The 25,241-nt window shown below is 48.7% G+C and overlaps 1 long non-coding RNA gene across 1 annotated transcript; it reads right to left on the bottom strand.

The window, feature by feature from the left end:
- Positions 1 to 1,195: 1,195 nt before the first annotated feature.
- LOC146335313 (uncharacterized) lies at positions 1,196 to 19,171 on the bottom strand. Its single transcript, XR_014786068.1, has 7 exons — positions 18,928 to 19,171; positions 16,211 to 16,305; positions 13,613 to 13,707; positions 11,015 to 11,109; positions 8,417 to 8,511; positions 5,845 to 5,913; positions 1,196 to 4,881 (listed from the first exon to the last, which is right to left on the bottom strand). It is a non-coding gene; the product is annotated as an uncharacterized LOC146335313 (long non-coding RNA).
- Positions 19,172 to 25,241: the final 6,070 nt, after the last annotated feature.

Here is a 25,241-nt window from a genome sequence, read left to right as displayed (position 1 = left end):
GTGGGTTAGGCCCATGAAAGCTCGTACCTTCGTAAAAAAGAACAGTTAGTCTTTAAGGTGCCACAGATTCTCTTTCAGGAATAAGCAGAGATTTCCCCGTGAAGAGGAGACATTGCAGGCATGTCAGAACCCAAGCTCTGAGCACAGCAATAGCTGTGAAAAGGACGATTCCATGACTTGAGTGAAGGCAGGTCCAACCTAGGCCCGCCCCATGAAGGGGAGTTGCCAGCCATGTGTGCAGCAATGAGGAGTAGTATCCCCATAAAGAGGAGGCTTCCCAGGGATGGGTTAAATACAGGTATATACATAGCCATCACCATGGAAGGGCAGCTTGTCAGGCATGTGAGAACCCCAGCTTTAAGCACAGTGATCCCCATGAAGAGGACTACTCCGTGACTTATATGATGGCCAAATTATTAAGTGAAGCCTTCCTCATGAGACTTGCTGGGAATATGTGAGCCCGAAAATCAGTGAAGCCGTCCCCATGAAGGGGAGTCTAGCTGGGACTGCATGAACCCATTGAAGAAGGAACCCATCCCCACGAAGGGGAGTCTTGTTGGGACTATGTGAGCCAAACCATTTACTTCCCCATGAAGGGGAGACTTGCTGTGAATGTGTGTACCCCTTAAATAAGTGAAGCCATCCTCATGGAGGGGAGACCTGCTGGGAATTTGTCAACCCCTAAATTAAGTAAAGGTATCCCCATGGAGGGAACACCTGCTGCGTTTGCATTAAGCCCTTAAATAAGTCTCCATCCCCATGAAGGGAGACTTGATGGCAATGTGTGAACCCCTTAAATGAAGCTATCCCCATTAAGGGGAGGTTGCTGGGAGTGTGTGAACCCCAAAATAAGGGAAGCCACATAAGTGATGGCACATATTTTCTACAAAAGATTGAAAGCATCAAGGTGCAGCAAGAAGATACCTTAGCCACCATGGAGGTAAGGTCCTTATACACTAGCATTCCTCAACATGAAACACTGGACACTGTATTCATTACATTACAAAAACAAGAAAAAGGAATCCACCAACCCATTTTTTTTTCCAGCCTTAATGGCCATGATAGCTTTGCGAAATAAGTATTTCTCATTCAATAAAATCTTTTTCTGGCAAACTAAACGGGTGGCAATGGGATGTCCCATGGCCCCCCAAAAAGCCAATTTATCTATGCAAAATTTTGAATGTTTTTTTTTTTTATAATTCAGACAGTCTCAACATAATCACATGGCTAAGGTTCCTTGATAATGTGCTTTTGATTTGGAGGGACATGCAGCATAAGTTAGAAGAGTTTCTCCGGTGGGTGAACGTAAGAGATTTAAGTCTTACCTTTGAAGCATCGTACAGTCCAGCGCAGGGCAGGTAAACTTCTTGAATGTTGTTGCAAAAAAACCACACATGTGAGCTTTTATTTATTTCATTTATATGCCACCTCTCTTCCTCTTTGAGGAAGCCAAGGCGGCATACATAATCCTCCTCCTCTCCACTTTAGCCTCACAACAACCACACTGTGAGGTAGGCTGGGCCAAGAGTACCATTTTTCACAAACCAACAGTTAAACACACTTTAACATATGACAGCTGTCATCCAGCACATCCCAGAAGTAATTTACCCTACAGCAAGTTGAAGAATAAAACATAACTGTACAAGAAGTTAAGATTTTTTCAATCACTTTCATTAGCGCAACACTTTCAAGAAAGGGGATACCCTACCCAGGTCATGAAATCAGCAACGAATAAAGCGCAGGCCTGTAAATGAGACATCCTGTTGGATGCCCAAAGAAGAACCGAGAAACAACAACCTGAGCAGCAAACACGCATTCTTCCTTTCAATCCAGTTACAAAAAAAATCTACAATGGGATGCCCCATCGCGCCCCAAAACGCCAATTTATCTATGCAAAATTTTGAACAACATTTTTAATATAATCATACAGTCGCAACATAATCACATGGCTAAGGTTCCTTGATCATTTGATTTTGATTTGGAGAGGCACACATCACAAGTTAGAAGAGTTGTTCCAGTGAGTGAATACAAGAGATTTAAATCTTACCTTTGAAGCATCGTACGGTCCAGTGCAGGTAAACGTCTTGGATGTTGTTGTAAAAAAAACCACACACATGAGCTTTTATTTATTTATTTATTTATTTATTACATTTATATCCCGCCTTTCTTCCTCTTTGAGGAAGCCAAGGCAGCATACATAATCCTCCTCCTCCTCTCCACTTTAGCCTCACAACAACCACACTGTGAGGTAGGCTGGGCCAAGAGTACCATTTTTCACAAACCAACAGTTAAAAACACTTTAACATATGACAGCTATCATCCAGCACATCCCAGAATTTACCCTACAGCAAGTTTAAGAATAAAACGTAACTGTACAAGAAGCCGAGATTTTTTCAATCACGTTCATTAGCGCAACACTTTCAAGAAAGGGGATACCCTACCCAGGTCATAAAATCAGCAACGAATAAAGCGCAGGCCTGTAAACGAGACATCCTGTTGGATGCCCAAAGAAGAACGGAGAAACAACAACCTGAGCAGCAAACACGCATTCTTCCTTCCAATCCAGTTACAAAAAAAATCTACAATGGGATGCCCCATGGCCCCCCAAAAAGCCAATTTATCTATGCAAAATTTTGAACAACATTTTTAATATAATCATACAGTCGCAACATAATCACATGGCTAAGGTTCCTTGATCATTTGATTTTGATTTGGAGAGGCACACATCACAAGTTAGAAGAGTTGTTCCAGTGAGTGAATACAAGAGATTTAAATCTTACCTTTGAAGCATCGTACGGTCCAGTGCAGGTAAACGTCTTGGATGTTGTTGTAAAAAAAACCACACACATGAGCTTTTATTTATTTATTTATTTATTTATTACATTTATATCCCGCCTTTCTTCCTCTTTGAGGAAGCCAAGGCAGCATACATAATCCTCCTCCTCCTCTCCACTTTAGCCTCACAACAACCACACTGTGAGGTAGGCTGGGCCAAGAGTACCATTTTTCACAAACCAACAGTTAAAAACACTTTAACATATGACAGCTATCATCCAGCACATCCCAGAATTTACCCTACAGCAAGTTTAAGAATAAAACGTAACTGTACAAGAAGCCGAGATTTTTTCAATCACGTTCATTAGCGCAACACTTTCAAGAAAGGGGATACCCTACCCAGGTCATAAAATCAGCAACGAATAAAGCGCGGGCCTGTAAACGAGACATCCTGTTGGATGCCCAAAGAAGAACGGAGAAACAACAACCTGAGCAGCAAACACGCATTCTTCCTTTCAATCCAGTTACAAAAAAAAACTACAAACGCATATTTTTCCCAACTGCCATCTGGTTCAGGATCTACCAGGTCAACTCACAAGAACAGACCTCATATTAGCCCAGCCACACACGACCCTACTAAAGAAATAAGTTCTCAAATTAGCAACATTTTGAAAGAGGGCCAAACTCTGGGATGCATTAGTCCATCTGAATTCAATTTCCTGCTCAAGGAAAATCCCAGGGTACCCGTTTTATGTTTCGCCAAAGACCCACAAGGGCACCAATCCTCCTCCAGGCTGCCCCATAGTCTCAGGGAACGATTCAGTATTAGAACCTATATCTCAAATTGTCGATCACCTCTTAAAGCCTTTCATCCCACCTATGCAATCATATATTCCAGACTCCACACATTTTCTACAAAAGATTGAAGGCATCGAAGTGCAGCAAGAAGGTACCTTAGCCACCACGGAGGTGAGGTCCTTACACACCAGCATTCCTCAAGATGAAATGCTGGACATTGTACTCAATGCATTACAAAAACATGAAAAAGAAATCCTCCAACCCATTTTTTTTTGGCCTTACTGGCCAAGACAGCCAATAAGAACTTTTTCTGGCAAACTAAACAGGTGACCACGGGATGCCCCACGGCCCTCAAAAAGCCAATTTATCTATGCAAAATTTTGGACAACATTTTTTTAAAAATAATAATCCATACAGTCACAATATAATCACATGGCTAAGGTTCCTTGATAATGTGCTTTTGACTTGGAGGGACATGCATCATACGTTAGAGGAGTTTTTCCGGTAGGTGAATACAAGAGATTTAAATCTTACCTTTGAAGCATCGTACCGTCCAGTGCAGGTAAGCTTCTTGAATGTTGTTGTAAAAAAACCATACACATGAGCTTTTATTTATTTATTTATTTATTACATTTATATCCCGCCTTTTTTCCTCTTTGAGGAAGCCAAGGCAGCATACATAATCCTCCTCCTCTCCACTTTAGCCTCACAACAACCACACTGTGAGGTAGGCTGGGCCAAGAGTACCATTTTTCACAAACCAACAGTTAAAAACACTTTAACATATGACAGCTATCATCCAGCACATCCCAGAATTTACCCTACAGCAAGTTTAAGAATAAAACATAACTGTACAAGAAGCCGAGATTTTTTCAATCACGTTCATTAGCGCAACACTTTCAAGAAAGGGGATACCCTACCCAGGTCATAAAATCAGCAACGAATAAAGCGCAGGCCTGTAAATGAGACATCCTATTGGATGCCTAAAGAAGAACAGACAAACAACAACCTGAGCAGCAAACATGCATTCTTCCTTTCAATCCAGTTACAAAAAAACTACAATGGGATGCCCCATGGCCCCCCAAAAAGCCAATTTATCTACACAAAATTTTGAACAACACTTTTTCTATAATAATCCATACAGTCGCAACATAATCACATGGCTAAGGTTCCTTGATCATTTGATTTTGATTTGGAGAGGCACACATCACAAGTTAGAAGAGTTGTTCCAGTGAGTGAATACAAGAGATTTAAATCCTACCTTTGAAGCATCGTACGGTCCAGTGCAAGTAAACTTCTTGGATGTTGCTGTAAAAAAACACATATGAGCTTTTGAGTACCATTTTTCACAAACCAACAGATAAAAATACAACACTGCTACCTCCATCTATGGGGAAACAGCTCCTTCACTGGGCCATCAGACCTATGTGGTTTCTTATTTTTAGCAAATGCGTGGGATTGCACCCTTAAGGGCACAACCCTATGCCCGTTGAGACAGAAAAAAAATCCTACAACTCCCAGCATGTCCCAGCAAGCTATGCTGGCTAGGGCATGCTGGGAGTTGGACTTTTTTTTTGCGCCCTTAATGTATGAAAGGGATTTTTGTACATAAGGGAATACTACTAATGTTTACTTTGGAGTTTTCAAAGGACTGCTTCGTGGCAATTCTTAAGGACTCGAGACACTGTCACTGCTACAGGCTTTTTAAGGACTTCTTTTACCACAGGGAAAAGTCCCTGAGCTTTTGCCCTAGCCAAAGACACCCGCAACCCAGTCCAGCTCTTGGGTACAGTCTTCTTCTGACTCCCAAAGCATCTCCTGTTGTACTTCTGGCTGCTTTGACAAGTGAAGCCATCCCCATCAAGGGGAGACTTGATGGGATTGCATGAACCCCTTAACTAAGCACTGCCATCCCCATGAAGGGGAGACTTGCTGGCAAGGGGGGACGCCCACCATTAAGCGAGCCATCCCCATGAATAGGGAGCATCTATGCATGTGTGAACTCCAACAATGAGTTAGTCCATGCCCATGAAGGGGAGGTTACGTGGCTTTGATGAAACCAAGCTCTCAGCAAAGCCAATCCCAGGAAGGGGACGTTTGCCAGGTACATCCAAGCCCCTGATTCAAGCTGAGCCACCCTCATGGACGAGTGCCATGTTGGCCAGGCATGTCTGAACCCCAGCTCTAATCTGAGCTATCACTAGGGTGGCCAGGATGGACATGCCTTAAGAGAACATTTTCCAGACACCTTGAAAAGAAGCTGCATCCTACCTTTTCTTTCAGCCCATGCATGGGAAGAGCCCAGCCTAGCAAAGTCCATATCTCAAACCAGGAGACAATCTGGGACAGAGGAGTGAAAATGTGCAGTTACATATGGGAAGGAAGAAAACACCAGAATTAATGCATTCAAAGCCAGTGAGACGTATTGGTTAGACCGTCAGCTTGGGCTCTGGAGGTCTGGCTTCTAGACCCCACTTGTCCATGACTGTCACTGGGTGACTGTGGGCCAGGCTCTAACTCTCAGTCTAGCCCACCTCAAAGGGCTGTTGGGAGGACAAAACGAGTGGATTAGGACACCCATGTTAGCTGCCTGCCTGCCTTGCCAGAGGAAAAACAGCAGCATATAAATGCAGTAAACAAACAAACAAATGTAAAACTTACTAATTGCAATATCCAGAGAAGCACCTTAGTTTCCAGACACTCCCCAGACAGAAGCTGTATTTGAGTAGGGTTTGTTTGCGCATTTGCTTTCCAGTACGGCCAAGGCGGGAGAGCACAGCAAGTGCCCGATTCACTGTTTGGCCTGCCCAGCCGAGGGGCCATGCCTTGAGTCAGCTTGTGACCGGAGCACACAAGCCAGGGGAGAAGAGTTCTATAGAACCTCTCCCCCACCAAAAGCCCAGGAAAGACCTGGAGGGCACACACACTAGGCATGCAGCCACAGCTGAACTGCATTTGGCTTGTTACGACCCACAGCTGGTTCTTCCTCCTCCCGAGTAGACCTCCCAAAGCAGCCATTACCCAGGAAAAGAAAAAACACTTTCACCATTCCTGCCTGGCTGGTTCTTCCTCCCCTTGCTCCTGAGTTGACCCGTCCAGCCCTGGCCCTTCTCATGCTCTGTAGTGCTAAAAGGAGCCATTAAAATAAAAATGAAATCATGGGGTTCTTCCAAAGCTGACTTTCTGCATGCAAAGCAGGTGCTTCACCACTGAGCTGTGGCCCATCCCTTAACCCCCTTTAGCTCTGTAGCACTAAAAGCAGCCATTTAAAAAACCCCATGAGAAGCGGGGTGGGTGGAATGGGCCACAGAACTTCTGCAGTTTAGTTATTTACTGCATTTATACCCCACCTTTTTTCTCTTGCAAGGAACCCAAGGTGGCTTACATGAGCCTCCTCCCCTATATTTTATCCTCACAACAACCCTGCGAGGTGGGCTGGGCTGAGAGTCTGTGACTGGCCCAAAGTCACCCAAGTGAGCTTCCATGGCCAAGTGGGGACTAGAACCCAGATCTCCCGGCTCCCAGTCCAACACTCTCGCCACTACGCCACGCTGGCTCTCAAGCTTCTTAAGCTTCTCCTCTGTTAATTTAAACTCTGTGTGAGTACTGGGTAATTTATGGTGGAGGTCTGTCTTGGAAAGGGGGTGCTTGAGAGTGCGGGGAGAGAGAATTAAGTACTGAAAGCTAGGGTGGGGAGCAGGGTTTCAGAGCTGGGCAGTAGGAACTCTAGGGTAGTGGCAGCCCTACACAGACTAGACCCATTGAAATGAATAGGTCTACTCTAAGTAGGACTAGCACTGGCTCCTGCCCCCAGAGGCCTGCTACTCATCTAGCCCACCTGCCACCAAAAGGCCAGGTCTATTCCCCAGGCTGGCTGGCCTCCTGGCCCAGCCATCTCCCAGAGGCCTGGTCCTCCCCGGGGTATGGGAGAGTGGGTTCACGCCCTCCCGCAAGGGGCGCCTCTAGAGTAAAGACAACAGTTTGTGTTCAGGGATTATTTTCAATAGACTGCAGCGAGAGAGCTGCTGTGCTACGTACCAACCCCTGACCCAAAATCAGGTCGCCTACCTATGGGTTAGCACTGGGTACGCACAAACGCGTGGTGTGCGATGGGCGAGAGGCAGCCCCCTTCCAGCCACGCTTCATCCCAGAGATGGGCGGCCCGGCTCTCTCAGGCCAGCTAAAGCTCCGTGGTGCTGCAGCAGCATTACCTCTACTTTTACGATTCATTTACCATTACCAGTTATCGTCAGGGTTCTGACTTACAGCCTTATGGGGCTTTCCTCTCCCCAACACTGCCACCACCTATGGGGAAACTGCTCCTTCGCTGGGCAGTCAGACCTATGTGGTTTCTTATTTTTAGCAAAGGCTTGTATTTCAGGGCCTAAGGAACTCTCTGTCACTGTAACTCAGGGTTCCACAAGCTGGCCCTTCCCTGCTGCCACCAATTCTCTATAAGACTTTAAAACTTCCTAGCAGCTGAAATAAGAGGCTTAAGCATGAGGTGGGAACCAACACTTGAGACAAGATAAACAATTAAACAAGTTAGGGTGCAATCCTATGCAGGTTTAGGCAGAAAAAGTCCTACAACTCCCAGCATGCCCCAGCAAGCTATGCTGGCTTTGGTGAAACCAACCTCTCAGCAGAGCCAGTCCCAGGAAGGGGACGTTTGCCAGGTATGTCCAAGCCCCTGATTCAAGCTGAGCCACCCTCATGGATGAGTGCCATGTTGGCCAGGCATGTCTGAACCCCAGCTCTGATCTGAGCTATCACTAGGGTGGCCAGGAGGGACATTCCTCAAGAGTACATTTTCCAGACTCCTTGAAAAGAAGCTGCATCCTACCTTTCAGCCCATCGAGGAGGGTGCGAGCGGAGGAGGCGCCCATGCATGGGAAGAGCCCAGCCTAGCAAAGTCCATATCTCAAACCAGGAGACAATCTGGGACAGAGGAGTGAAAATGTGCAGTTACATATGGGAAGGAAGAAAACACCAGAATTAATGCATTCAAAGCCAGTGTGACGTATTGGTTAGACCGTCAGCTTGGGCTCTGGAGGTCTGGCTTCTAGACCCCACTTGTCCATGACTGTCACTGGGTGACTGTGGGCCAGGCTCTAACTCTCAGTCTAGCCCACCTCAAAGGGCTGTTGGGAGGACAAAACGAGTGGATTAGGACACCCATGTTAGCTGCCTGCCTGCCTTGCCAGAGGAAAAACAGCAGCATATAAATGCAGTAAACAAACAAACAAATGTAAAACTTACTAATTGCAATATCCAGAGAAGCACCTTAGTTTCCAGACACTCCCCAGACAGAAGCTGTATTTGAGTAGGGTTTGTTTGCGCATTTGCTTTCCAGTACGGCCAAGGCGGGAGAGCACAGCAAGTGCCCGATTCACTGTTTGGCCTGCCCAGCCGAGGGGCCATGCCTTGAGTCAGCTTGTGACCGGAGCACACAAGCCAGGGGAGAAGAGTTCTATAGAACCTCTCCCCCACCAAAAGCCCAGGAAAGACCTGGAGGGCACACAAACTAGGCATGCAGCCACAGCTGAACTGCATTTGGCTTGTTACGACCCACAGCTGGTTCTTCCTCCTCCCGAGTAGACCTCCCAAAGCAGCCATTACCCAGGAAAAGAAAAAACACTTTCACCATTCCTGCCTGGCTGGTTCTTCCTCCCCTTGCTCCTGAGTTGACCCGTCCAGCCCTGGCCCTTCTCATGCTCTGTTGTGCTAAAAGGAGCCATTAAAATAAAAATGAAATCATGGGGTTCTTCCAAAGCTGACTTTCTGCATGCAAAGCAGGTGCTTCACCACTGAGCTGTGGCCCATCCCTTAACCCCCTTTAGCTCTGTAGCACTAAAAGCAGCCATTTAAAAAACCCCATGAGAAGCGGGGTGGGTGGAATGGGCCACAGAACTTCTGCAGTTTAGTTATTTACTGCATTTATACCCCACCTTTTTTCTCTTGCAAGGAACCCAAGGTGGCTTACATGAGCCTCCTCCCCTATATTTTATCCTCACAACAACCCTGCGAGGTGGGCTGGGCTGAGAGTCTGTGACTGGCCCAAAGTCACCCAAGTGAGCTTCCATGGCCAAGTGGGGACTAGAACCCAGATCTCCCAGCTCCCAGTCCAACACTCTCGCCACTACTCCACGCTGGCTCTCAAGCTTCTTAAGCTTCTCCTCTGTTAATTTAAACTCTGTGTGAGTACTGGGTAATTTATGGTGGAGGTCTGTCTTGGAAAGGGGGTGCTTGAGAGTGCGGGGAGAGAGAATTAAGTACTGAAAGCTAGGGTGGGGAGCAGGGTTTCAGAGCTGGGCAGTAGGAACTCTAGGGTAGTGGCAGCCCTACACAGACTAGACCCATTGAAATGAATAGGTCTACTCTAAGTAGGACTAGCACTGGCTCCTGCCCCCAGAGGCCTGCTACTCATCTAGCCCACCTGCCACCAAAAGGCCAGGTCTATTCCCCAGGCTGGCTGGCCTCCTGGCCCAGCCATCTCCCAGAGGCCTGGTCCTCCCCGGGGTATGGGAGAGTGGGTTCACGCCCTCCCGCAAGGGGCGCCTCTAGAGTAAAGACAACAGTTTGTGTTCAGGGATTATTTTCAATAGACGGCAGCGAGAGAGCTGCTGTGCTACGTACCAACCCCTGACCCAAAATCAGGTCGCCTACCAATGGGTTAGCACTGGGTACGCACAAACGCGTGGTGTGCGATGGGCGAGAGGCAGCCCCCTTCCAGCCACGCTTCATCCCAGAGATGGGCGGCCCGGCTCTCTCAGGCCAGCTAAAGCTCCGTGGTGCTGCAGCAGCATTACCTCTACTTTTACGATTCATTTACCATTACCAGTTATCGTCAGGGTTCTGACTTACAGCCTTATGGGGCTTTCCTCTCCCCAACACTGCCACCACCTATGGGGAAACTGCTCCTTCGCTGGGCAGTCAGACCTATGTGGTTTCTTATTTTTAGCAAAGGCTTGTATTTCAGGGCCTAAGGAACTCTCTGTCACTGTAACTCAGGGTTCCACAAGCTGGCCCTTCCCTGCTGCCACCAATTCTCTATAAGACTTTAAAACTTCCTAGCAGCTGAAATAAGAGGCTTAAGCATGAGGTGGGAACCAACACTTGAGACAAGATAAACAATTAAACAAGTTAGGGTGCAATCCTATGCAGGTTTAGGCAGAAAAAGTCCTACAACTCCCAGCATGCCCCAGCAAGCTATGCTGGCTTTGGTGAAACCAACCTCTCAGCAGAGCCAGTCCCAGGAAGGGGACGTTTGCCAGGTATGTCCAAGCCCCTGATTCAAGCTGAGCCACCCTCATGGATGAGTGCCATGTTGGCCAGGCATGTCTGAACCCCAGCTCTGATCTGAGCTATCACTAGGGTGGCCAGGAGGGACATTCCTCAAGAGTACATTTTCCAGACTCCTTGAAAAGAAGCTGCATCCTACCTTTCAGCCCATCAAGGAGGGTGCGAGCGGAGGAGGCGCCCATGCATGGGAAGAGCCCAGCCTAGCAAAGTCCATATCTCAAACCAGGAGACAATCTGGGACAGAGGAGTGAAAATGTGCAGTTACATATGGGAAGGAAGAAAACACCAGAATTAATGCATTCAAAGCCAGTGAGACGTATTGGTTAGACCGTCAGCTTGGGCTCTGGAGGTCTGGCTTCTAGACCCCACTTGTCCATGACTGTCACTGGGTGACTGTGGGCCAGGCTCTAACTCTCAGTCTAGCCCACCTCAAAGGGCTGTTGGGAGGACAAAACGAGTGGATTAGGACACCCATGTTAGCTGCCTGCCTGCCTTGCCAGAGGAAAAACAGCAGCATATAAATGCAGTAAACAAACAAACAAATGTAAAACTTACTAATTGCAATATCCAGAGAAGCACCTTAGTTTCCAGACACTCCCCAGACAGAAGCTGTATTTGAGTAGGGTTTGTTTGCGCATTTGCTTTCCAGTACAGCCAAGGCGGGAGAGCACAGCAAGTGCCCGATTCACTGTTTGGCCTGCCCAGCCAAGGGGCCATGCCTTGAGTCAGCTTGTGACCGGAGCACACAAGCCAGGGGAGAAGAGTTCTATAGAACCTCTCCCCCACCAAAAGCCCAGGAAAGACCTGGAGGGCACACAAACTAGGCATGCAGCCACAGCTGAACTGCATTTGGCTTGTTACGACCCACAGCTGGTTCTTCCTCCTCCCGAGTAGACCTCCCAAAGCAGCCATTACCCAGGAAAAGAAAAAACACTTTCACCATTCCTGCCTGGCTGGTTCTTCCTCCCCTTGCTCCTGAGTTGACCCGTCCAGCCCTGGCCCTTCTCATGCTCTGTAGTGCTAAAAGGAGCCATTAAAATAAAAATGAAATCATGGGGTTCTTCCAAAGCTGACTTTCTGCATGCAAAGCAGGTGCTTCACCACTGAGCTGTGGCCCATCCCTTAACCCCCTTTAGCTCTGTAGCACTAAAAGCAGCCATTTAAAAAACCCCATGAGAAGCGGGGTGGGTGGAATGGGCCACAGAACTTCTGCAGTTTAGTTATTTACTGCATTTATACCCCACCTTTTTTCTCTTGCAAGGAACCCAAGGTGGCTTACATGAGCCTCCTCCCCTATATTTTATCCTCACAACAACCCTGCGAGGTGGGCTGGGCTGAGAGTCTGTGACTGGCCCAAAGTCACCCAAGTGAGCTTCCATGGCCAAGTGGGGACTAGAACCCAGATCTCCCGGCTCCCAGTCCAACACTCTCGCCACTACGCCACGCTGGCTCTCAAGCTTCTTAAGCTTCTCCTCTGTTAATTTAAACTCTGTGTGAGTACTGGGTAATTTATGGTGGAGGTCTGTCTTGGAAAGGGGGTGCTTGAGAGTGCGGGGAGAGAGAATTAAGTACTGAAAGCTAGGGTGGGGAGCAGGGTTTCAGAGCTGGGCAGTAGGAACTCTAGGGTAGTGGCAGCCCTACACAGACTAGACCCATTGAAATGAATAGGTCTACTCTAAGTAGGACTAGCACTGGCTCCTGCCCCCAGAGGCCTGCTACTCATCTAGCCCACCTGCCACCAAAAGGCCAGGTCTATTCCCCAGGCTGGCTGGCCTCCTGGCCCAGCCATCTCCCAGAGGCCTGGTCCTCCCCGGGGTATGGGAGAGTGGGTTCACGCCCTCCCGCAAGGGGCGCCTCTAGAGTAAAGACAACAGTTTGTGTTCAGGGATTATTTTCAATAGACTGCAGCGAGAGAGCTGCTGTGCTACGTACCAACCCCTGACCCAAAATCAGGTCGCCTACCTATGGGTTAGCACTGGGTACGCACAAACGCGTGGTGTGCGATGGGCGAGAGGCAGCCCCCTTCCAGCCACGCTTCATCCCAGAGATGGGCGGTCCGGCTCTCTCAGGCCAGCTAAAGCTCCGTGGTGCTGCAGCAGCATTACCTCTACTTTTACGATTCATTTACCACTACCAGTTATCATCAGGGTTCTGACTTACAGCCTTATGGGGCTTTCCTCTCCCCAACACTGCCACCACCTATGGGGAAACTGCTCCTTCGCTGGGCAGTCAGACCTATGTGGTTTCTTATTTTTAGCAAAGGCTTGTATTTCAGGGCCTAAGGAACTCTCTGTCACTGTAACTCAGGGTTCCACAAGCTGGCCCTTCCCTGCTGCCACCAATTCTCTATAAGACTTTAAAACTTCCTAGCAGCTGAAATAAGAGGCTTAAGCATGAGGTGGGAACCAACACTTGAGACAAGATAAACAGTTAAACAAGTTAGGGTGCAATCCTATGCAGGTTTAGGCAGAAAAAGTCCTACAACTCCCAGCATGCCCCAGCAAGCTATGCTGGCTTTGGTGAAACCAACCTCTCAGCAGAGCCAGTCCCAGGAAGGGGACGTTTGCCAGGTATGTCCAAGCCCCTGATTCAAGCTGAGCCACCCTCATGGATGAGTGCCATGTTGGCCAGGCATGTCTGAACCCCAGCTCTGATCTGAGCTATCACTAGGGTGGCCAGGAGGGACATTCCTCAAGAGTACATTTTCCAGACTCCTTGAAAAGAAGCTGCATCCTACCTTTCAGCCCATCGAGGAGGGTGCGAGCGGAGGAGGCGCCCATGCATGGGAAGAGCCCAGCCTAGCAAAGTCCATATCTCAAACCAGGAGACAATCTGGGACAGAGGAGTGAAAATGTGCAGTTACATATGGGAAGGAAGAAAACACCAGAATTAATGCATTCAAAGCCAGTGTGACGTATTGGTTAGACCGTCAGCTTGGGCTCTGGAGGTCTGGCTTCTAGACCCCACTTGTCCATGACTGTCACTGGGTGACTGTGGGCCAGGCTCTAACTCTCAGTCTAGCCCACCTCAAAGGGCTGTTGGGAGGACAAAACGAGTGGATTAGGACACCCATGTTAGCTGCCTGCCTGCCTTGCCAGAGGAAAAACAGCAGCATATAAATGCAGTAAACAAACAAACAAATGTAAAACTTACTAATTGCAATATCCAGAGAAGCACCTTAGTTTCCAGACACTCCCCAGACAGAAGCTGTATTTGAGTAGGGTTTGTTTGCGCATTTGCTTTCCAGTACGGCCAAGGCGGGAGAGCACAGCAAGTGCCCGATTCACTGTTTGGCCTGCCCAGCCGAGGGGCCATGCCTTGAGTCAGCTTGTGACCGGAGCACACAAGCCAGGGGAGAAGAGTTCTATAGAACCTCTCCCCCACCAAAAGCCCAGGAAAGACCTGGAGGGCACACAAACTAGGCATGCAGCCACAGCTGAACTGCATTTGGCTTGTTACGACCCACAGCTGGTTCTTCCTCCTCCCGAGTAGACCTCCCAAAGCAGCCATTACCCAGGAAAAGAAAAAACACTTTCACCATTCCTGCCTGGCTGGTTCTTCCTCCCCTTGCTCCTGAGTTGACCCGTCCAGCCCTGGCCCTTCTCATGCTCTGTAGTGCTAAAAGGAGCCATTAAAATAAAAATGAAATCATGGGGTTCTTCCAAAGCTGACTTTCTGCATGCAAAGCAGGTGCTTCACCACTGAGCTGTGGCCCATCCCTTAACCCCCTTTAGCTCTGTAGCACTAAAAGCAGCCATTTAAAAAACCCCATGAGAAGCGGGGTGGGTGGAATGGGCCACAGAACTTCTGCAGTTTAGTTATTTACTGCATTTATACCCCACCTTTTTTCTCTTGCAAGGAACCCAAGGTGGCTTACATGAGCCTCCTCCCCTATATTTTATCCTCACAACAACCCTGCGAGGTGGGCTGGGCTGAGAGTCTGTGACTGGCCCAAAGTCACCCAAGTGAGCTTCCATGGCCAAGTGGGGACTAGAACCCAGATCTCCCAGCTCCCAGTCCAACACTCTCGCCACTACGCCACGCTGGCTCTCAAGCTTCTTAAGCTTCTCCTCTGTTAATTTAAACTCTGTGTGAGTACTGGGTAATTTATGGTGGAGGTCTGTCTTGGAAAGGGGGTGCTTGAGAGTGCGGGGAGAGAGAATTAGGTACTGAAAGCTAGGGTGGGGAGCAGGGTTTCAGAGCTGGGCAGTAGGAACTCTAGGGTAGTGGCAGCCCTACACAGACTAGACCCATTGAAATGAATAGGTCTACTCTAAGTAGGACTAGCACTGGCTCCTGCCCCCAGAGGCCTGCTACTCATCTAGCCCACCTGCCACCAAAAGGCCAGGTCTATTCCCCAGGCTGGCTGGCCTCCTGGCCCAGCCATCTCCCAGAGGCCTGGTCCTCCCCGGGGTATGGGAGAGTGGGTTCACGCCCTCCCGCAAGGGGCGCCTCTAGAGTAAAGACAACAGTTTGTGTTCAGGGATTATTTTCAATAGACTGCAGCGAGAGAGCTGCTGTGCTACGTACCAACCCCTGACCCAAAATCAGGTCGCCTACCAATGGGTTAGCACTGGGTACGCACAAACGCGTGGTGTGCGATGGGCGAGAGGCAGCCCCCTTCCAGCCACGCTTCATCCCAGAGATGGGCGGCCCGGCTCTCTCAGGCCAGCTAAAGCTCCGTGGTGCTGCAGCAGCATTACCTCTACTTTTACGATTCATTTACCATTACCAGTTATCGTCAGGGTTCTGACTTACAGCCTTATGGGGCTTTCCTCTCCCCAACACTGCCACCACCTATGGGGAAACTGCTCCTTCGCTGGGCAGTCAGACCTATGTGGTTTCTTATTTTTAGCAAAGGCTTGTATTTCAGGGCCTAAGGAACTCTCTGTCACTGTAACTCAGGGTTCCACAAGCTGGCCCTTCCCTGCTGCCACCAATTCTCTATAAGACTTTAAAACTTCCTAGCAGCTGAAATAAGAGGCTTAAGCATGAGGTGGGAACCAACACTTGAGACAAGATAAACAATTAAACAAGTTAGGGTGCAATCCTATGCAGGTTTAGGCAGAAAAAGTCCTACAACTCCCAGCATGCCCCAGCAAGCTATGCTGGCTTTGGTGAAACCAACCTCTCAGCAGAGCCAGTCCCAGGAAGGGGACGTTTGCCAGGTATGTCCAAGCCCCTGATTCAAGCTGAGCCACCCTCATGGATGAGTGCCATGTTGGCCAGGCATGTCTGAACCCCAGCTCTGATCTGAGCTATCACTAGGGTGGCCAGGAGGGACATTCCTCAAGAGTACATTTTCCAGACTCCTTGAAAAGAAGCTGCATCCTACCTTTCAGCCCATCGAGGAGGGTGCGAGCGGAGGAGGCGCCCATGCATGGGAAGAGCCCAGCCTAGCAAAGTCCATATCTCAAACCAGGAGACAATCTGGGACAGAGGAGTGAAAATGTGCAGTTACATATGGGAAGGAAGAAAACACCAGAATTAATGCATTCAAAGCCAGTGTGACGTATTGGTTAGACCGTCAGCTTGGGCTCTGGAGGTCTGGCTTCTAGACCCCACTTGTCCATGACTGTCACTGGGTGACTGTGGGCCAGGCTCTAACTCTCAGTCTAGCCCACCTCAAAGGGCTGTTGGGAGGACAAAACGAGTGGATTAGGACACCCATGTTAGCTGCCTGCCTGCCTTGCCAGAGGAAAAACAGCAGCATATAAATGCAGTAAACAAACAAACAAATGTAAAACTTACTAATTGCAATATCCAGAGAAGCACCTTAGTTTCCAGACACTCCCCAGACAGAAGCTGTATTTGAGTAGGGTTTGTTTGCGCATTTGCTTTCCAGTACGGCCAAGGCGGGAGAGCACAGCAAGTGCCCGATTCACTGTTTGGCCTGCCCAGCCGAGGGGCCATGCCTTGAGTCAGCTTGTGACCGGAGCACACAAGCCAGGGGAGAAGAGTTCTATAGAACCTCTCCCCCACCAAAAGCCCAGGAAAGACCTGGAGGGCACACAAACTAGGCATGCAGCCACAGCTGAACTGCATTTGGCTTGTTACGACCCACAGCTGGTTCTTCCTCCTCCCGAGTAGACCTCCCAAAGCAGCCATTACCCAGGAAAAGAAAAAACACTTTCACCATTCCTGCCTGGCTGGTTCTTCCTCCCCTTGCTCCTGAGTTGACCCTTCCAGCCCTGGCCCTTCTCATGCTCTGTAGCACTAAAAGGAGCCATTAAAATAAAAATGAAATCATGGGGTTCTTCCAAAGCTGACTTTCTGCATGCAAAGCAGGTGCTTCACCACTGAGCTGTGGCCCATCCCTTAACCCCCTTTAGCTCTGTAGCACTAAAAGCAGCCATTTAAAAAACCCCATGAGAAGCGGGGTGGGTGGAATGGGCCACAGAACTTCTGCAGTTTAGTTATTTACTGCATTTATATCCCACCTTTTTTCTCTTGCAAGGAACCCAAGGTGGCTTACATGAGCCTCCTCCTCTATATTTTATCCTCACAACAACCACCCTCTAAGGTAGGTTGGGCTGAGAATCTGTTTGTCCATGTCCACTGAGAAGGAGTGTCTTTTGCTCTGAGTTAGGATGGACTGGTCTGTTTTCTAGGCTTGCTTCACTGAGTTTTTCAGATCTCATTTCTTCTGTATCCACAGATACTTCCTCTGCCATCCTTTGGGATTAGGTTTACATTAGGAATAAATTCAAATAATACCATACACCCTAATTTCTGGGCAATTTATATGGTTATGTTTAAGAGCTCTACCCTTTCCCAGAATACTCCATTCCATCTCTCCTCCCAGTCAGGTTTCCTGATTCCTACACCCCCCCCCCCAAGTTAATCAGCATTCCATGTCCATGCTGAGTCTTCACTGGGCTGTTTAGGGTTTTATTTCTTCCCTCCATACCCCTCCCGCAGCAAGCTATTTTGTACATCTGAAAAGCTCAAGGTTCCCCCAAACCTGCTGATACTTCACTCTTGGACATGGACAGTGCCATTTTGGCCATATAAGGATTGGCACTCATGCCTGAACATCAGAAATAAACGGATTCTGTTTGTTTGCTTGAAAAACAGAGGAGGCCAATGATGTAGGGGTTTGGCCTGAGTCACTGAGGCTGGTTGTGGCTTAGGCCTAGTGAGACGGTCTTACAGGCCCTGTTAATAACCTTGCATTATCTGCATTGGGAGTGTTGATTTTGGAAACCACGTGGGTTGGAGCTGCTTGTCACGTTTTTCAAACCCTCGCAAAGCAGCAGCGGGAGAAGGCAACTTGCAAGGGAGACGTGGCGAGTAAGCAGAGCGAGCGTAACCCCGCCTGCCACTTTCCCCCTGCGATCCTTCACTCAGCTGGAGGTGGGAGTCACAGGGATAAAGGTGCAGGAAGCAGGCTGGCAACTGCAAATCCCCTTTTCCCACTCCCAGCAATCCAAAAATGCGAGTTGCCTGGCTAACATAGCTCTGTCCTAACACCTGTTTCTGATCATCAACCAGCCCACAATTCCTTCAAATAACCACTCGTGCAAGTTGGGGAAGCAGCGTAACGTGCAAGCAGCAAACCTATACAAAATCCTCCGCTGAATGAAAAAAAGGTTCGGCTTAAAAGACCGTGACACACCTCTGCCCCTGTTTTCGCTCCCACTTTGTCCCGTCCTCCTTCCAACTCCCTTCCCCGAGACGCCCACCCGCCACCCCCTTCTTTCCAGCGCCCCGCCCTGCCTTGCCAAGCAGGTCTCCGGAAAGTTTGTCTCCCAACTTCTTCCCTTCCCTCCATCCATCCATCCATCCATCCATGGGCCCGTGTGCCCCGCCTTGGATCATCCCATCACCCCCTGAGCCCTGCGGGTCCACCGGCGAGCGCGTCCCCGCCTTCCCCACTTCCAGCCAAGCGCCCGTCGCCCCCACCGCTGCCTTGGGTCTCCCTGCAATGTCCGGCCCCCGAGTGGCCGGCCGCGCCGTCCCCGGCCGCCTCGCTTGCCTTCCCAAGCGTCCAGCCGAGTGACCAACGACCCCTTCTCCCCCCCCCAGCCGCTCCCCCTTCTCTCCCCTTGCCTGCGGTGCTTTGGGACCTCTCCGCCCGCTGCCGCGTGTTTCCGTGTGATTGCACTCCCCAGTTTACTGCTTCTGTCTTCGCACCAGCACGAACTGCTGGCCTTCGTCGTGTTTGCTGCAGAGAAACGCGGTCTTCGGTTCTCAAAGCGCGGCTTTAGAGTTCCAGCTGCTTCTAACCGGCGGGAACTCAGCATGGATGTTCAGCCCCACCGAGACCGAGCAGAGCAGCCTGGCTTGGGCAGACAGATCCGCGGCGCCTTGGGGCCGAAGTAAGGCGGACGCCCTTGGCGGGCAGGCGGGAGAAGTCGAGAGCCTGGTCCTCCGTTCCTGTGCTCCGGGGCAGGTCTCCGAGGGTCCTTGGGGGCAGGTGTCTGGGGCCGGAGCCTTGGCTCCTTTACTCGAGAGAGCAATCCAAAGCCCTGCTGGCATTTCAGCTGTCTTCCTCATCCCGTAGGGCTATATTTTTTTTAAATATTTCTGTATTGAAACCAATGGGAGGAAATTCATCGTTTGACCTGTCCTGATTTCATCATCTACAATCCAAACCCTCTTTAAAATGGACTTAAGGAGGTGCAGCCTCTGTTGCTACTGTTCCCTGATTCTCACGCAGCCCTTTCCCTCCACAATCAAAGTGTCTTCCTCGTTTTCTTAATCAGCAGAATTGTTTCATTTCTACCACGTCTGCGAAGCTGAACATGCAGGTATACCTGTGGCTTTGGCTTCTACAAAGCACTGTGTACGATTCAAAGACTGAGAAGTGAACCCTGTGTGCTCTAACTGGCTCTGGGAAATCACTACCCCTCCTCTGCCTGTTGGAGAAATGTTGGTCAGGAACATAAGAGCCCTGAAGGTGCATCAGGCCAAAGACCCATTAAACCCACCATCCTGCTTCCCGCAGTGACCAATCACATGCCTTGAGGAATCCCACCAGCAGGGCACAAAGCCCTCCCTCAGCACTGCCCCCACCCTCAACAAGCTGTATTCAGAGGTAGACTGCCTCTGAAGATGGAGTCTCCATTTGGCTTGTTGTTGAAGCTAATAGATGCTTTTAGGATTTGACACCCCCCCCAAAAAAAAGCACAGATTTCTGGGGTGCCACCATTGTCTTTGAATATTGCTTCTTAGGGCCAAGCTTGTGTGTGTGTGTTTAAACAACTGGTTTCTACCCCACTCCACCCCTTTTAATTGCTTTATTTTTGGAGAATACTGAAAAACTCTTACAAGAGTGTGCCAACTTCATGAACTGGCAGAGACCAAACATATAACCCAAGGTATGCCATTACGGGAGGAACTGGAGTCTATTCTTATAGAATAAAAAAAAGGTAAAGGTGTCCCCATCCAGTCGTGTCCGACTCTAGGGTGTGGTGCTCATCTCCATTTCTAAGCCAAAGAGCCAGCGCTGTCCGAAGACGCTTCTGTGGTGATGTGGCCAGCGTGACTGAACACCGAGGTGCACGGAACGCTGTTACCTTTCCCGCCGAGGCGGCACCTATTTATCTACTTGCAATTTCTTGCTTTCGAACTGCTAGGTTGGCAGGAGCTGGGACTGAAGACGGGAGCTCACTCCGTCAGGCGGTGCTCGGGTCTCGAACTGCTGTCCTGCCGACCTTCCGGTCTGCAGTTCAGCGTCTTAATAATATCTTCTAATTTATGTTGCCCTATATGGATATGTGGGTATTGGGCAAGAGGATTAATTGGTTGGACTTCCAGATAAGGCATTTAATCTGAATTGGGCCCAGACATGGACTGGCAGCCAGTGCAAATGGAAAACTACTAGCATAATATGATCATGCTGGCCACTTCCCATTAACAACCTCCCTGCCCTATTTTGGACCAGCTGAAGTTTACGGACCGTTTTCAAAGGCGGCTCTATGTATAAGTTTACCAGACATTTTTTCTGTGTAAAAACACACTCTGAGTGCCATACAAAGAAGGCAAGAGCTGCTGTCTGTGCCAAGAGTCCCACCAGAATGACAATGATGCTAAGAAGAAAAGACTGTTAGATCTGGCACAGGGTAGGGGAAACAGATGTTACTTCTCCAAATTTTGCCATAAAGTTCCCCAAACAAAAATGCAATAAAAATGTGTATATTACGGGAAAGTGCATGCAGAAAATTATGCTTTAAAGGAACTGTTATTCAAAAATCCATTATATCAAGGGAACCACTTTAAAAAATATGGAGTAGGCAAAATTGTGAACAAATATATGTGTATTAGGAGAAATACAGATTAAAATGCATATGAATTTTCATTCCATTTTTTTTTTTTTAATCTCAAAGTTTGGGATGAACTGAGTTTAAGACTGGAAAAATAAGGAACTGAGAGAAACCAAAGCTGACAGGGTCATCCATCCTACCTACAGCCCTTCCATTGTGTCTTGAAGACCTAGTGACTAAAACGTGTAAACTATAAAATGTTGGAGAACAGGATTAAAATAATAGGGGCAAACAGAAGCCTCATTTGTGCCACCCCAGCAGGAATTCCTGTTGTGCTTCTTTCTGAATCTTCCTCATTTCTGAAGTGTCTCCTCCCCATTCTAAAAATGGAACCTGTTCTCCTAGTTCATCTGTCCTCAGTTTGCAGGTTACAGACCCTCAGACAGAACACTTTGGGAGCAATCCTGTCCATGCTTAGACAGAAAAAGTCCCACAACTCCCAGCATTCCCACTCAGCTATGCTATGCACAAAGGCCCCCGCCTTGCTGATGTTAGCTCTGTATATATAGATTGCAGGGGTAGAGGGAGATGAGAGGGGAAAGCAGCCCCGCTAAGAAAGCCCCACTTGCTTTTCTTTTTTTAGCGCTCTGCCTAAAATGTCTTCCACATTTTTTCCGACCATTCCTATTCAGTTTGATAGAAAAGAAATTATGTTCAGAAAGAAATTCAAAGGAGAAGAACATTTCTGAGAAATTCTCATGGGTTGGATTTGGGGTTCTTGTGCTTACCTTACTTGAGATGTGGCTGAGGAGTGTGCAGGAGTGTCCTGTACAAGCATCCGTCTGGCAGCCTGTAGCCTGCCCAGCTTCCCACACTTCAATCAAGGCCCAGGGGAAGACATCATGAAGAATTTCCTCCTGCAGGGCTTTTTCCGCTCAGGAGTGCAGGCAGCCTGGGAGGCTGCAGAGCAATGGAGAGATGTGTAATAGCAAAGGGGTAAAACCGCACACAGCACCCTCAGTCACCTCATAGTGATTAGGTAAGCTGAAAAAAAAGAAAAGAAAGAAAGCTGCACTACAACCCCTGCCAATGGTGAACCCTACTGGTGAGAAATAGTGGGAGATTTTCTCTTCCCCCTGGAGAAATTCATTGAAATTGTCTCCCCAGTTTCTCTGCCCACAAATAGGATGGAGAATTTCAAGAGGCTATTTGGACATAGCACTAGTTTCAAGCAGTACTTGAACTGAATTTCATATTGCCGACAGCAGTACATGAATGAAAATGTGACTTTGCTTAGAAGGCACATTCCTGTTTTTAAATGTCCTTATGGCTTTCTGTGTCCTACCACCACCATTCAGTTATGACAGAATTTAAAAGCATTTGTTGTTGATATTTCTTATTTATTTATTTTTTACTTAAATCACTTTTCATCCTGCTCGTCATCCAAAAGGGCTCGCAGAGCAGCTTGTGTACAATCAGTAGAAACAAGACAGTCCCTGCCTGCAGGCTTACAATATAAAACACTGACACAAAAGGAATGAGGGATGGGGAGGGAAGAGGAAAAACACAAGCCGTCTTTCAGCAGGGCTGGTGGAATGGCCCTGTTCCTCCTCCCATCCCCAGTCTCCATCTGTTTCACCAATGAATGGCTGTTGGTGGTGAAAGACATTAAGGTTTCTCTGTGTCAGTTGTGAAAGTACATTTGATTTTACATACAAGAAGGTGGCTGAAGAATGGAAGCAGGGTAGATTCCCTTGTGTTCTTTGAATCCATGCATGAGTGGGAGGTGGGGATTTAAACTGGGCATTCAAAGGCAGGAGGAGTTTGTTCAGATTCACCTGAAATAAAGTGGGCATTTCCCCAAGTACCCTGAAGAATGGGCCAGACCATGGTGATAAATGCAAAATATTGAACATAAAGCAGAGAGAAGGTGTAGAAACCCATTTGCCCAAAACAGTTTGCTTGCCATTCAGGTCTCCGAGGCAGAAGGGAAGGTGTTCAATTGACTGTTGTAAGGTTAGTGCTTTTTTGATGGCACCGGTTAGATTACAATGGCTTCCATCTCACAGCTCCATTTAAATTCATCTGTGCACATTTCAGAGCGGATCTGGCAGACCTGAACCACCCCACAGCTATTTCCATCTGGGGAGAGGAAGGCTGGGAACCTACGGAGATAAAGAAAAGGGGCTGGTGAGCTGCTATGTTCATCAAAGGCCAGCAGTTGCTGCATGTTTTCGACCAGTAATGGGGAACTAAGGGTGCTCCAGTTGCTGTTGGACTGCAATTCCCATCTTCCACAACTATTGGCTATGCTGCCTAGGAATTACAGTCCAACATCTGGAGGGCCATGCACTCCCCACCTCTGGTTTGGACTCTGAATTGTGCTCTCTGTGCGTATTCTCCCAAGACAGAGAAATGAAGATAGCTCTGATTTTAAGAGTGGCGTACAGCAGCGGTCCCCAACCTTTTTGGCACCAGAGACCGGTTTCGTGGAAGACAATGTTTCCACGGGCTGGGGGGGATGGTTAAATGTAAGCGCATTACATTTATTATGTACTTTATTTCTATTATTATTACTACCTCCCTGCCACCCCTCGAAATCCCCCCAGGACGGAACCTACCTGGCGGTGGCTGGTCCAGGTCCGTCCACGGCTGTCTACCCACTGCACCCGGATTGTGGACGCAAATGGCATCCGGCATAGCTACTCAACACAGCAGGAGCGAAGGGCAAAGCCACACGGGCACAGATGCCCACCATGAAGGCAACACAAAGCCCAGCTCTACACACATGGGGGTCGACCCATTCTCTGAGCCCCAAATAGGGGAGCACATCCATAAGTCCACCCTGCTGTATTCTGTGTCGCTAATCCAGCAAATCTGCCCATAAACATGATTTAACCACACTTGCGAGGTACGACTGAACAACGAACCATCTACCCAGGCCCACTTCTTCGATGGGGATGTAAGCCTCAGTCCAATCCAGAAGCGACACTCTCCTCGGATGTTTCTCTGTATGAACTCCTGCCAGGAACATGAGGAAGCCATCAAAGCTGTACAGTTCTGTTGGGTGTGTTGGTGGTTTTCATAGAATCCTAGAATAGTGGGGTTGGAAGGGGCCTACAAGGCCATCCAGTCCACCCCCGCTCAATGCAGGAATCCAAGTCAGAGCATCCCCGACAGGTGGCTGTCCAGCTTCGTCTTGAATACCTCCAGCACGGGAGAGCCCACCGCCTCCCTAGGTCATTGGTTCCATTGTTGTATTGCTCTAACAGTCAGGAAGTTTTTCCTGATGTTCAGCCGGAATCTGGCTTCCTGTCACTTGAGCCCATGATTCCGTGTCCTGCACTCTGGGATGATGGAGAAGAGATCCTGGCCTTCCCCTCTGTGACAATCTTTCAAGGACTTGAAGAGCGCTATTATATCTCCCCTCAGTCTTCTCTTCTCAAGGCTAAACATGCCCAGTTCTTTCAGTCTCTCTTCATAGGGCTTTGTTTTGAAGGCAGGTGACCAGCAGGTGGGTGGGAGTGCAGGTGGGTGGCTTCAGCAGGTGATCAGGCAGACAGGCATGTGTGGGAGGGGCCCTTTGGGGGCAGACAGAGTGGGCAGGCAGAGGGCTTTGGTGGCAGAGGGTTTCGATGGCAAGGGGTGTTGCCGGGGCCAATTTGCAGCACTATGCCAACAGCCTGCTATAGTCTGGTGCCAGCCCTGCCCACAAACAGGACATGAGTATCAGCAGCCCACTCATGTTCCCCAGCAACTGGTGTACACAGACATACTGCCTCCAATACTGGAAGAAGCATATAGCCATGAGGACTAGCAGCTATTGATAACCTTCTCCTCCATGAATTGGTCCAATCCCCCTTTTAAAGCCTTCCAAATTGGTGGCCATTACTACATCTTGTGGATATGAATTCCACAGTTTAACCACATGCTGCGTGAAGGAGGCCTTCTTTTTATCTGTCCAGAATCTCCCACCAATCAGCTTCATGGGACGACCCCCTTGGGTTCTAGTACGATGGGAGAGGGAGAAAAATATCTCCCTATCAACTTTCTCCACACCATGCATACTTGTGTACACCTCTATCATGTCTCCCCCTCACCCACCTTTTCACTAAGCTAAACTGTCCCAGATGTTGTAACCTTCCCTTGTGGGGGAGT

This window comes from Heloderma suspectum, chromosome 15, assembly GCF_057233095.1.
Source record: "Heloderma suspectum isolate Gila_16-S chromosome 15, 16-S_ref, whole genome shotgun sequence".
NCBI lineage: Eukaryota > Metazoa > Chordata > Lepidosauria > Squamata > Helodermatidae > Heloderma > Heloderma suspectum.
This window is presented reverse-complemented; position numbering and strand designations above follow the sequence as displayed.